The sequence below is a fragment of the Spinacia oleracea genome, chromosome 2 (genome assembly GCF_020520425.1).
Source record: "Spinacia oleracea cultivar Varoflay chromosome 2, BTI_SOV_V1, whole genome shotgun sequence".
Classification (NCBI taxonomy): domain Eukaryota; kingdom Viridiplantae; phylum Streptophyta; class Magnoliopsida; order Caryophyllales; family Amaranthaceae; genus Spinacia; species Spinacia oleracea.
In genome coordinates, this window is record NC_079488.1 from 34,616,540 (window position 1) to 34,628,648 (window position 12,109).

Genomic DNA, 12,109 nt, shown 5'->3' on the forward strand with positions numbered 1-12,109 from the left:
TCATACTTTGATCGCCTAAGTCTACTAGGAACACCAATAAGCGAAAGGATGGCAGTCTCTGTCTTGCTCAATTCACTACACAGTGGGTTTGGTCGCTTCAAGCAACTATACCTAAGTGAACCAAGAGAAGAAACAGTTGCAGAATTTGTTCACCTTGTCAGAAAGGCTGAAATAATACTGGACTGTGAAGCCAAAGATTTACTCAAGGCTAGAAAGAGACCGTTCAAGAAAGGTGGAAAGTCCAAGGGCAATGCTAAATCAAAGCAGGACAAGTCCACATCAAGCTGTCTTTATTGTGATGGAATAGGCCATTACAAAAGAGAATGTCCAAAGCTAAAGGAAGATCAGAAGAACGGAACAGTCGTTCCATCTTCAGGTATTTTCGTTATAGACTGTATACTTGCTAATTCAACTTCTTGGGTATTAGATACAGGTTGTGGCTCACACTTATGTTCCAATCCACAGGGACTAAGAAAAAGTAGAAGGTTAAGCAAGGGTGAAGTCGACCTACGAGTGGGAAATGGAGCACGGATTGCTGCATTAGCTGTAGGAACTTATTATTTGTCGTTGCCCTCTGGGCTAGTTTTGGAACTGGAAGATTGTTTCCATGTTCCAAGTCTTACTAAAAACATCATTTCAGTTTCTTGCTTAGATGCTAAGGGATTTTCCTTTTTAATAAAAGACAATAGTTGTTCGTTTTATTTTAAAGAGATGTTTTATGGATCTGCTAGATTAGTCAATGCACTTTATTTATTAGATTACGATAAACAAGTTTATAACCTAAATACCAAAAAGGCCACAAAAAATGATTCAGATCTCACCTATCTGTGGCATTGTCGATTAGGCCATATTAACTTGAAACGCATAGAAAGACTTCAAAAGGAAGGAATTCTAGAACCATTTGACTTAGAGGATTATGGTAAGTGCGAATCATGTTTACTTGGAAAAATGACAAAGCAACCTTTCTCTAAAGTTGGAGAAAGAGCAACTGAACTATTGGGTTTAATCCATACAGATGTATGTGGACCAATGAGTACAAATGCTAGAGGTGGTTTCAGCTACTTTATCACATTCACTGATGACTTCAGTAGATATGGTTATGTCTACCTGATGAAGCATAAGTCTGAATCTGTTGACAAATTCAAGGAATTTCAGAGTGAAGTAGAGAATCAATTAGGCAAGAAGATTAAGGCACTGCGGTCTGATAGAGGCGGTGAATATCTGAGCTATGAATTTGATGACCATCTGAAAGAATGTGGAATTCTATCAGAATTGACTCCTCCTGGAACACCACAATGGAATGGTGTGTCGGAACGAAGGAACAGAACCTTGCTAGACATGGTCAGGTCAATGATGGGTCAGGCCGAACTTCCATTAGAATTTTGGGGACATGCACTAAATACAGCTGCACTCACTATAAATAGAGCTCCGTCTAAAGCTGTCGAAAAGACTCCATACGAATTATGGTTTGGAAAGCCTCCAAATGTGTCTTTTCTTAAGATTTGGGGATGTGAAGTATACGTCAAACGATTAATTTCAGACAAACTTCATCCAAAATCTGACAAATGTATCCTTGTGGGCTATCCAAAGGAAACAAAGGGGTATTACTTCTACAATACATCTGAGAACAAGGTGTTTGTTGCTCGAGATGGTGTCTTTTTGGAGAAGGATCACATTTCCAAAATGACAAGTGGGAGAAAAGTAGACCTCGAAGAAATTCGAGTCGAACAACAAACTCTAGAGAATGCTCAGGATGACATTCAGGATGAAACTCAGAGATCTTTAGAAGAATCTGGTGAGAATCATGGTCAATCTAGAAATGTTACCCCGCGTAGATCGCAAAGATATAGATCTCAACCGGAAAGGTACTTAGGTATTTTGACGAACGAGAGCTATGACGTTCTATTACTTGAAAGTGATGAACCTGCGACTTACAAACAAGCTATGACGAGCCCTAGCTCCAAGCAATGGCAAGAAGCCATGCAATCTGAATTAGACTCCATGTCTGAAAACCAAGTATGGGATTTGGTCGATTTGCCAGATGGCTACCAAGCCATTGGAAGCAAATGAGTTTTCAAACTGAAAAAGGACAAGGATGGGAAACTTGAAGTTTTCAAAGCTAGATTGGTTGCAAAAGGTTACAGGCAAGTCCACGGTGTGGATTACGATGAAACCTTTTCACCAGTTGCAATGCTAAAGTCTATTCGGATAATGTTAGCAATCGCTGCATATTACGATTACGAAATATGGCAGATGGATGTCAAAACAGCTTTCTTAAACGGCGTTTTAACAGAAACTGTGTTTATGACACAGCCTGAAGGTTTTGAGGATCCAAAGAATGCTAAAAAGGTATGCAAGCTAAAGAAGTCAATCTACGGATTGAAGCAGGCATCCAGGAGCTGGAATATACGTTTTGATGAAGCAGTCAGTGACTTTGGTTTCATCAAGAACGCAGACGAATCTTGTGTATACAAGAAGGTCAGTGGGAGCAAAATTGCTTTCCTAGTATTATATGTCGACGACATATTACTTATCGGAAATGACATTCCTATGTTGAACTCTGTCAAGATTTTGCTTGGGAAATGTTTTTCGATGAAGGATCTAGGAGAAGCACAATACATATTGGGCATCAAGATTTACAGAGATAGATCTAAAAGGATGATTGGACTTAGTCAAAGCACTTATATCAATAAGGTGCTTGGTAGGTTCAAGATGGCGGACTCCAAGCGAGGCTACCTACCCATGTCTCATGGAATGACTCTAAGCAAGACTCAGTGCCCAAAAACACTTGATGAGCGTAGACGAATGAATGGGATTCCATATGCATCATTGATTGGTTCAATAATGTATGCTATGATATGTACACGCCCGGATGTTGCGTACGCACTCAGTGCTACGAGCAGATACCAGTCAGACCCAGGAGAGGCGCATTGGACTGCTGCCAAGAACATTCTGAAGTACCTGAAAAGGCACAAAGATGACTTCCTGGTCTATGGTGGAGATGATGAATTAATTGTTAAAGGCTATACGGACGCAAGTTTCCAAACCTACAAAGATGATTTCAGATCACAGTCTGGGTTTGTCTTCTGCCTCAACGGAGGAGCAGTAAGCTGGAAAAGTGCTAAGCAAAGCACCATTGCGGATTCTACAACTGAAGCGGAGTACATTGCTGCACATGAAGCAGCAAAGGAAGCTATATGGCTAAGGAAGTTCATAGGTGAACTTGGTGTAGTCCCCTCCATTAAAGGACCAATAGCACTGTATTGTGACAATAACGGAGCTATTGCACAGGCAAAAGAGCCTAGACACCACCAGAGAGTCAAGCATGTACTTCGTAGATTTCACCTTCTACGAGAGTTCGTTGAAAGAAAAGAAGTCGAGATAAACAAGATTGGAACTGATGACAACATATCAGATCCATTAACTAAACCTCTGCCGCAAGCGAAGCACAACTTGCACACTGCAGCTATGGGAATCAGGCATATTGGAGAATGGCTTTGATGTCTCTGTTTAATGTTTTAAAGTTTTAGAGTTTAAATCTTTGTAAAACATTATTGGTTAATCATTCACAATAAATGAAAAGAATTCATTTTTCCATTTAATTTGTGGTTTATTAAATGATGAGTCCCTTCAATTTGACGATATATTCAAGATAGACTGTCAGGACCAGTCCTGTGACTAAGAAATGTCTATCAAGTGAACTTGAATGTCAAAGGTTGAAAATGGTCCCTAATCGGAGTTTTCTATAAAATTGGACGCATAGAAAACGTTAGACGATTAGAATGCAAGATGACTAGTAGTTCTGTTTCTTGAACTATGTGGACATGGCAATGTCATAATCATTTGCATAGATACTTACTTTGGGAAGACTAGTATCGGACAAGACCTATGAAACTTTACTGTAAGAGATGAAAATCTGTCATAAGTAAATTTCATTAAATTATTAGACACTAAATCCTCAATACCTGAGTGATTTAAGATTACTTGTTTGAGAACTGGTTGCTTTGACGTTGACCAACCGTCGCACCGTAAAAGGAGGCTATAAAGGCAACGCTCAGGTAATCACCTATCAAACGAAGTCTAATCTCAAGATCGCAAGATTGGGATTGTCCTCCCATAAATCGGGATGAGATGCTTAAAAGTTGTACAAGGCCACTCGGAGAGCTAGAAACTGTGAAATGCATGGTCGTGCTCGGATGAATCATAGGCTATGATTATCTGTTTATTTGATCAGTTGAACTCTGAAACCAAGGAACACCTCTGGACATAATAAGGATGACAACTCTTACCTTATGTTCAAGAGAAAGCATCGAGCGACAAAGGAATTAGGAAATGCACACTTGTCCCTAAGGACAAGTGGGAGACTGAAGGAAATAATGCCCTTGGTCCAAGTATGCATTCTATGATAAAGTCTAATAAATGCGGTTCAGTATTAATTAACAAGTTAATAATTCAGTGAGATCAAGTGAGCTGAATGCCTAGCTAGAGGCCGCTTCAGTTCAAGTGGAATTAATGATATTAATCCACAGCTTACTCTTGACTGAACCCGTAGGGTCACACAAATAGTACGTAAACGGATCAAGTATTTAATGGCATTAAATACTCCATCTATGAATATTCGGAATCGACGGATCTTGGTTTCAGTGGGAGCTGAGATCGTCACAGGCAAGAAATGAATACTCCGGAAACGATGATATTGCCGGAAACGGAAATATGGATCGTATCGAAAATATAAATATTATCCAAGTCGTAGATGTTGCCGGAAACGGAAACATGGTACGTATCGGAAAATATTATCGGAAATGGAAATATTGCCAGAATCGGAAATATTGCCGGAAACGGAAATATTGTCAGAATCGGAAATATTATCGGAATCGGAAAATAATTCCGGAAACGGAAATATTAAATATTTGTTCGAAACGGAAATTAATTCCGGAATCGGAAATATTAAATATTGTTCGTATCGGAAATGAATTCCGGAATCGGAAATTTAATCGGAAGCGTATCGTACGAATAAGCATCGGACGAGGCCTGCCGGACGAGGGCCCAGCACGAAGCCAGGCCATCGCCTAGCAAGCCAAGCGCGCCACACGAACAGCCAAGGCCACGCCAGGCCCAGCGCAAGGCCAGGCCCAGCAGGCCGAGGCAGCGCGCAGGAGCTACGTGGGCTTGTAGCTCGCGTAGGCCTCGCTGCGTGGGCTGCTGCTCGCACGCACGCGCATGGGCGGCCCATCGTTGCTGCCGTGTGTGTGTGCGTGAGTGTTTGTGTTCATGCACGATTCCTAAAACATGCAGAGTTCGGTTAATGATTAAATTCCTAATTCTATTAGATAAATTAATTAATTAGAGTTCTTGTAGGATTCTAGGTTTAATTAATTTGTATCTGAATAGGATTCCAATTCCCTTTCCATACCCCTATAAATATGTGGCCTGGGTTCACAATTTATAACGAGTTTAAAAGTATTCAAAGTGAGTTTTTGAGAGAAAAATTCAATCACACATCTTGCTCAAAAGTGCCGAAAATTCTAGTACCTTAAGGGCGATTCTAGTTGGTCAATCTTAAGGCGGATCCGGACGTGCTGTGGACTATCTACGGAGGGACGACACTTGGAGTCCTAAAGAATTGTTCTTGTTCGGTTCGGGCGCAGCTAGGGAAGGCACGCAACAAAGAGTATGCATCTAAATTATGCTATATGATTATGTGTAAATAATATGTATTCCTGGGTTAATGGTTGTTTCCGCATGATTTATGTAATATCATATGTATCATAACCTAACAAACACTTGTTGTGGGAAACAAACTGGTGGTTTGGGGTTTAGAGATGTCATATTATGGAACACTGCAGCAATGGGAAAGTATGTTTGGGCAATAGTTACCAAGCAAGATAATGTGTGGATTCAGTGGATTACTTCTGTGTATCTCAAGGATGGGGACTGGTGGGAGTATCAAGCTCCTGTTTCTGCAAGTTGGTATTGGAAGCAAATTTGTAAGACAAAAGAGCAGTTGAAACAATTTTACACTAAAACAGAATTTGGGGCAATGTCTACTTATTCTGTGAAACAGGTTTATGAGAAACTAGTTGGGACTAAACCTAGAGTGCACTGGGATAAGATGGTGTGGAACAGATTGAACATTCCCAAGCACAAATTTATGGGTTGGTTAGCCATACCATCAAGACTTCAGACCACTTCCAAGCTGGCCAGAATTGGTGTTAGTCAGTCAGCTAATTGCTTGATTTGTAGTCAGGGTGATGAAACCCATCAGCATTTGTTTTTTCAATGTATTTACAGTGCTGAATGTCTCAGAGCAGTCAAAGATTGGCTAGGTATTTCTGTTGTCAGCAACACCTTGATTCACCTGGTTAGACAAGTTGGACATAGAAGAATGTCCAAGTTCAGGAAACAGGTTTGTTATGCAGCCATAGTAGCAGCAGTGTATCTTATTTGACAATGTAGGAATACTAGTTTCTGGGAGAATTGTGTTCCTACAGTGAAACATACTGTGACTAAGTTGAAGTAAGTAGTGAGAGGAAGAATTCAAACTGTTCTACCTAAGAGTATCAGTAGAAAGGATAGTACTTGGTTTATGTCTTTGTGAGCATAGTTGTTGTTTTGGCAGCCTTGTATAGCTTGTTTTTCTGCTGACTCCTTGTAGATAGGGTCCAACCTAGTTGGTTCTTATTGCTTGGAGTTAGTCTAGGTTGTAATCTTCTTTGCTCATTAATATTATCTCTCACTTGCTTAGCAAAAAAAAAGAGATGATGCGTTGATATTCTCTCTGGTGAGCAAGAAAGAGTCTTGGGTGTTAGACTCTATAGCATCATTCCACGCTACTTCAAGAAAGATTTCTTTGACATGTATGTCCCTGGAAACCTTGGTAAAGTATACCTTGGTGATGATCAACCTTGTGATATTGTTGGTAAAGGTGTAGTGAAGATTAAGTTAAATGGGTCAGTTTGGGTGCTGAAAGATGTCAGGCATAATCCCTGTAACAGCCCGCTCTTTAGAGCTGCTAATTAGACATACTTATCAATGACTAACCAAACTTAGGATACAAATTACTAGACCAATCCTGAATTAATTCCCACAATTAACTTTAAAATAACTCACAAAACAAAGATAATTTAAACTATTACAATCCCTGGCTTTGTCACAACATTCTAGCCAACAAATTTCTTCCACATTCACATCCTTGATCTATATCTGAGCCTTTCCCAATACCTGCAAAATCACTGAAAATGAATCAGCCCCCACCAGGACAGGTTCAAAGAACAAAGTCAGGGAAACTGAGTACACACTGTCCAACCTAAAAACTCATTTTGGTAGCTTAAAACATGACATTGTGATTTATTCATTTCAAAGACAAACTGAATAAAGCAATATTTCAAAAGATACTCGGTAAACTAATTGCAATAGCTTAAGCCATTTCACATGAAAACCTTGAAGCATAAACTTACGTATTTGGTCAATAAACAAGACAAGAATATCGACTTATGCTTAAATAATTTCAAGATTGTATTCATGCAACTTCCAAGGACTTAGAATATGTTCCCGAAGATCGGTATCTAACATACACTTAGAAAAATAACTCACTAGGGTTCTTAACTCGCTTCGCATAACTATTGTAGAATCTAGCAAAATCTTTAGTATAGTTTAACTAGCCGATATGAAAATTACTATTCTCTATATTGAATGTCTCATAGGAACGTATACCCTTTTAAAAATTACTGATACCCTATTCCTAATTCATCACAATGATTATCTCTCCAAGTTAGTCACAATAACTAGAACTCATTGGTTCTTATGAATAATATATAACTTATCGAAAACGTACTTTAGAAATTTGCAAAAACATATACGTTGATGTTTCAAAATACACATACACTAATTCTTTCACAATATATGCTTATTTTAGCAAATCGAACACATTTTGTCTTTAAAACTTATATACTGACTGGGGGAAGAGAACACGAATATAGAAGGGTTGTTCAACCACGGTCTCTATACTTTTAGGGGTCGTCACCCCACACATATACACATGCTTGCAAGACTTTTAGGACATGTCCCCACAGATGTACGTATGTACATTTACACAGATGCACATATGTGCATTTACACATATAACACACAAATTAATACACAAGTGTTGTTCATGGCCGTTGTTAACGGCTTCTTCCCCACTAAAACACATGTGAAAAACATATCTATCTTATAGATTTAAGAAATTCATAAAACACAGTTATTCACAATCTCATTTCGCAAATAATCTTATAAAAATATCTTGAATACACAACCGAAATCTTGTCACAAGTTTAGGATAATTATGTCTAAAATATCGCTTAGAAATCAAAACAACTTATTCACACCTTTTCGCAAAATTTGAATACATGAATCTTGGAAAGTGTATTTAATACACATATACATATATATGTATATAATTCAACTTTTTCTTTAAAGCACTCGAATAACTCTTAAGCGTAATCGAAATACATAACTTCTCACGACCTATATGTTCACGAGTTCAAAGAGATAAAACCCAACACTATTTCTCCCAATATCTTGATCTTAAAGTACACAATTGTAGTCTCATTCTAATTCGATTTGTAACCCAAAGGTCACACTTTCAACACTTCCAAACCTATAAACACAATAAACTCCAATTCAATTTACAACGCGAAATCTTCGTAAAGAACGATCACTAAAATTTATCACTTATAAGTAATCCCAAATGAACTTGACTTTTGAGTAACATACTATACCCAAATAAGCTTAGTAGCTCTATTAAGACTAGTTAAACAAGACTTTCTCTACAATAGCACATAGTTACACATTCAATTTACGTAATATAATTCTCATAAGTTTATTAATCACATAATCGAATTTCTTATTAAGGGTAAGATATAAAATGATATAAGTAAATCCACAATCGAATCGTTTCTAGATATAAATAACTTATATTAAAACATACTTCCCAAAAATAATCCTTGTCTTTCAAAAAACACACTATCTGTAGAAATTAATACAAAGATAAAAAATTAAATAACTTGTTAATCAAATGTTTGAAAAATTACACGCCATAGCTTATGTAAAAGAGCTTCACAACTAGAAACTAAATAACTTGATATATATAGACCATGTTGTACAATTTGAAATTTATTAAATTAATAAAAAAAAACATAGTATCGTCCATCACTCAAAACCAAATATTTTAAAGACCAAATAGCTTTTAATACGGTTACCCAAATCGATAAAATCACAAAACTCAATTTTAAAATATTTTTCACGTGATTATATCCCAAGTGAAAAACCAAAATTAACTAGGAATGTGTGATAGCACAATTCACCATTCCTTACTTAAATCACTCTGTAAGAAGGAAATAATTAGCTCATAAAAATAGTTTATGAACGTTTTTATGAAATTATATAACTCAAACAATAGTTTAAGGACAGCAGATAAGTTAAAAATAAATACAATCCCGAGTAAAGGTACAAAACATTCTTATCTTCAGCATATTGAGTTTACAATTAACCTCCACAAAGATCGTAAGTTTCTTTAAAACTAGTAGTATTGTTTTGATCGGAAAAATATGATTCAACCAAAAACTCTTACCAAAAAAAACTTATTAAACCAAATATAGTTCAATAGTGCTCATGATATGTACCTTATTCCAAAGTGTCGTATCTATAACTTAGTTACTCGGAATAATCTTCACTCGAAACATACTAAATACAATGAAGCTAGTATAAGCTCACTAAAGGTATGAAATTCTGACGTTGTTACAACCCATATCATTCTTAATAAGCACAACTCTCTCTAACAATCTTGCACTGGTCACATGCCCAAAACTCATTATCAAAGTTTCTCAAGTCTCACGATTAACTTTCACAAGTCTAACGGTCAACTTTTACAAGTCTCTAAATCAAGCTTTCATAAGTGTTATATCCAAATAAATCATAATATTTAAGTTCAAACACAAAATATTTAGTTCATAGCAATGCTAAAACATGTTCATTTAAAAACTACTTCCAATCATAGTACTAAAATAATTATATTTAAATCGAAAATCTAATTCTTGTCCATAAATCACATTATACTTTAAAATTAACAAACACAAACCATAATTTTATAAGGTGGATGGACAATGTGTACCTTATTCCTTCGACCTCAAATTCCAAAATATTTATATTCGTCTCTATTGATATATTCCTTCCTCGAGCACCATCAACTAATCAATTTTCCAAGTTGATCTCCATAGTTTACCTCACAACATCATAAGAAATTATTACTTATGTTATCCAACTTGGAACCTGCAAATATAATCTCCCGTAGCTAATACTATAACTCAATTAGTTGAGTTTCTTTCTAACCCAAATTAACAAAATTAAGCACTAACTCCAATAATCCAATACAATTGACGTGAGTAATATTCTAGAGATGTAAAGTTATAAAATCATGTCATTACCTTCCTTAATTACAAGGCCCACTTGATTTACTTCAAAATAGGACAAAAGAGAGTTGGTTGAGAGGCACGAAACAACAAGAACAACGAAACATCAACAACAGCATCAACTCCGTACGGCATCATCACAGCCACGCTGCAACCACCACAACTGGGAGGAGGCGACGGCGCTGGGACAGAGCACCGAAAACGGAGGGGGATGCGAATGGTACTGTCGGTAGATCGAGGAGAGAAAACCCGAGAGAGGGAGGAGAGCTGGGGTTTTCGGTGGAGCAAGGGTGGTGTTCATGGTGGTTTCCATTCACAGGATCCTAGTGAGAGGAAGGATATGGAATGTTCTTGAAGTTTATCTTTCTTATTTTTTTTTCCAGAAGTGTTGAAAATGAAATTGGGAAAAGGTAGCTTAATTTGGGTGTTTTGATTAATCATTAAAGGAAAAGAAAATGAGCCAAGACACTTGTCCATTAATAAACATAATTTGAGACACCTCATATGTATTTAAAATAAGGGAATAAGAGTTTTGTTGAATAATCATAAAAATCCAATTACAAAATGAACTATTACCTCTTAAACACATTTATATGAAATGTTAACACTCAATTTAACTAATAAAATATATTTATCAATTAATTAAAAGCTTCTTAAAATTTTGGGCTGTTACAATCCCGACCTAAGAAAGAACTTTATCTCAGTCGGGAAGTTTGCCAACGAAGGCTACACTACAAACTTTCAAGGTGATAATTGGAAGATATCAAAGGGAGAAATGAAAATTGCTCATGGTAAAAAGAGTGGTACTCTTTATATGATAGCAGGGGGGTGCTGTTCAATTGCAATTGCAGCGGGAATGAAAAATTCCGAATTGTGGCACCAAAGACATGGCCACATGAGTTAGAAAAGGATGAAGCTTATGCATTCAAAAGGAAAAATTCTAGAGTTACAGTCTGTTGAAGTAGACACGTGCGAGGAGTGCATACTTGGAAAGAAGAAGAAGGTAAGCTTCCAGTCTAGTGGTAGAACCCCAAAGAAGGAAAAGTTGGAGCTTGTTCACTCGGATGTTTGGGGACCAACAACTACTTCATCCATTGGAGGAAAGCACTACTTTGTCACTTTTATTGACGATCATTCTCGGAAAGTATGGATTTACTTTCTAAATCATAAATCTGAAGTGTTTGGAGCTTTCAAGAGATGGAAAGCTATGGTTGAAAATGAGACAGGTATGAAAATCAAAAAGTTCAGAACTAATAATGGTGGTGAATATATATGAAGACATCACGTTCAAGAAGTTTTTCTATGATCATGGAATAAGGATGGAGAGAACCTTACCTGGTACACCTAAACACAATGGTGTAGCTGAGAGTATGAACCAAACATTGATAGAAAGAGCTAGAAGCATTCATATACAGTCAGGTTTACCGAAGCAGTTCTGGGCAGAAGCAGTCAACACAACAGCTTACTTGATCAACCGAGGACCTTCAACCCCGTTAGAATACAAAATACTAGAAGAGGTATGGAGTGGAAAAGAGATTAGTTTATCTCACTTAAAGGTATTCAGTTGTGTAGCATATGTGCATATTAGTGATCAAGGTAGGAATAATCTTGATCCTAAATCTAAGAAATGTACTTTCATTGGTTATGGTGGGGATGAGTTT

At 37.1% G+C, this 12,109-nt stretch overlaps 1 long non-coding RNA gene across 1 annotated transcript; it reads right to left on the minus strand.

Annotated features, from left to right (window-relative positions):
• Nucleotides 1-6,961: 6,961 nt before the first annotated feature.
• Nucleotides 6,962-11,114, minus strand: LOC110806045 (uncharacterized). Its single transcript, XR_002538196.2, has 2 exons — nt 10,151-11,114; nt 6,962-7,221 (listed from the first exon to the last, which is right to left on the minus strand). It is a non-coding gene; the product is annotated as an uncharacterized lncRNA (long non-coding RNA).
• Nucleotides 11,115-12,109: the final 995 nt, after the last annotated feature.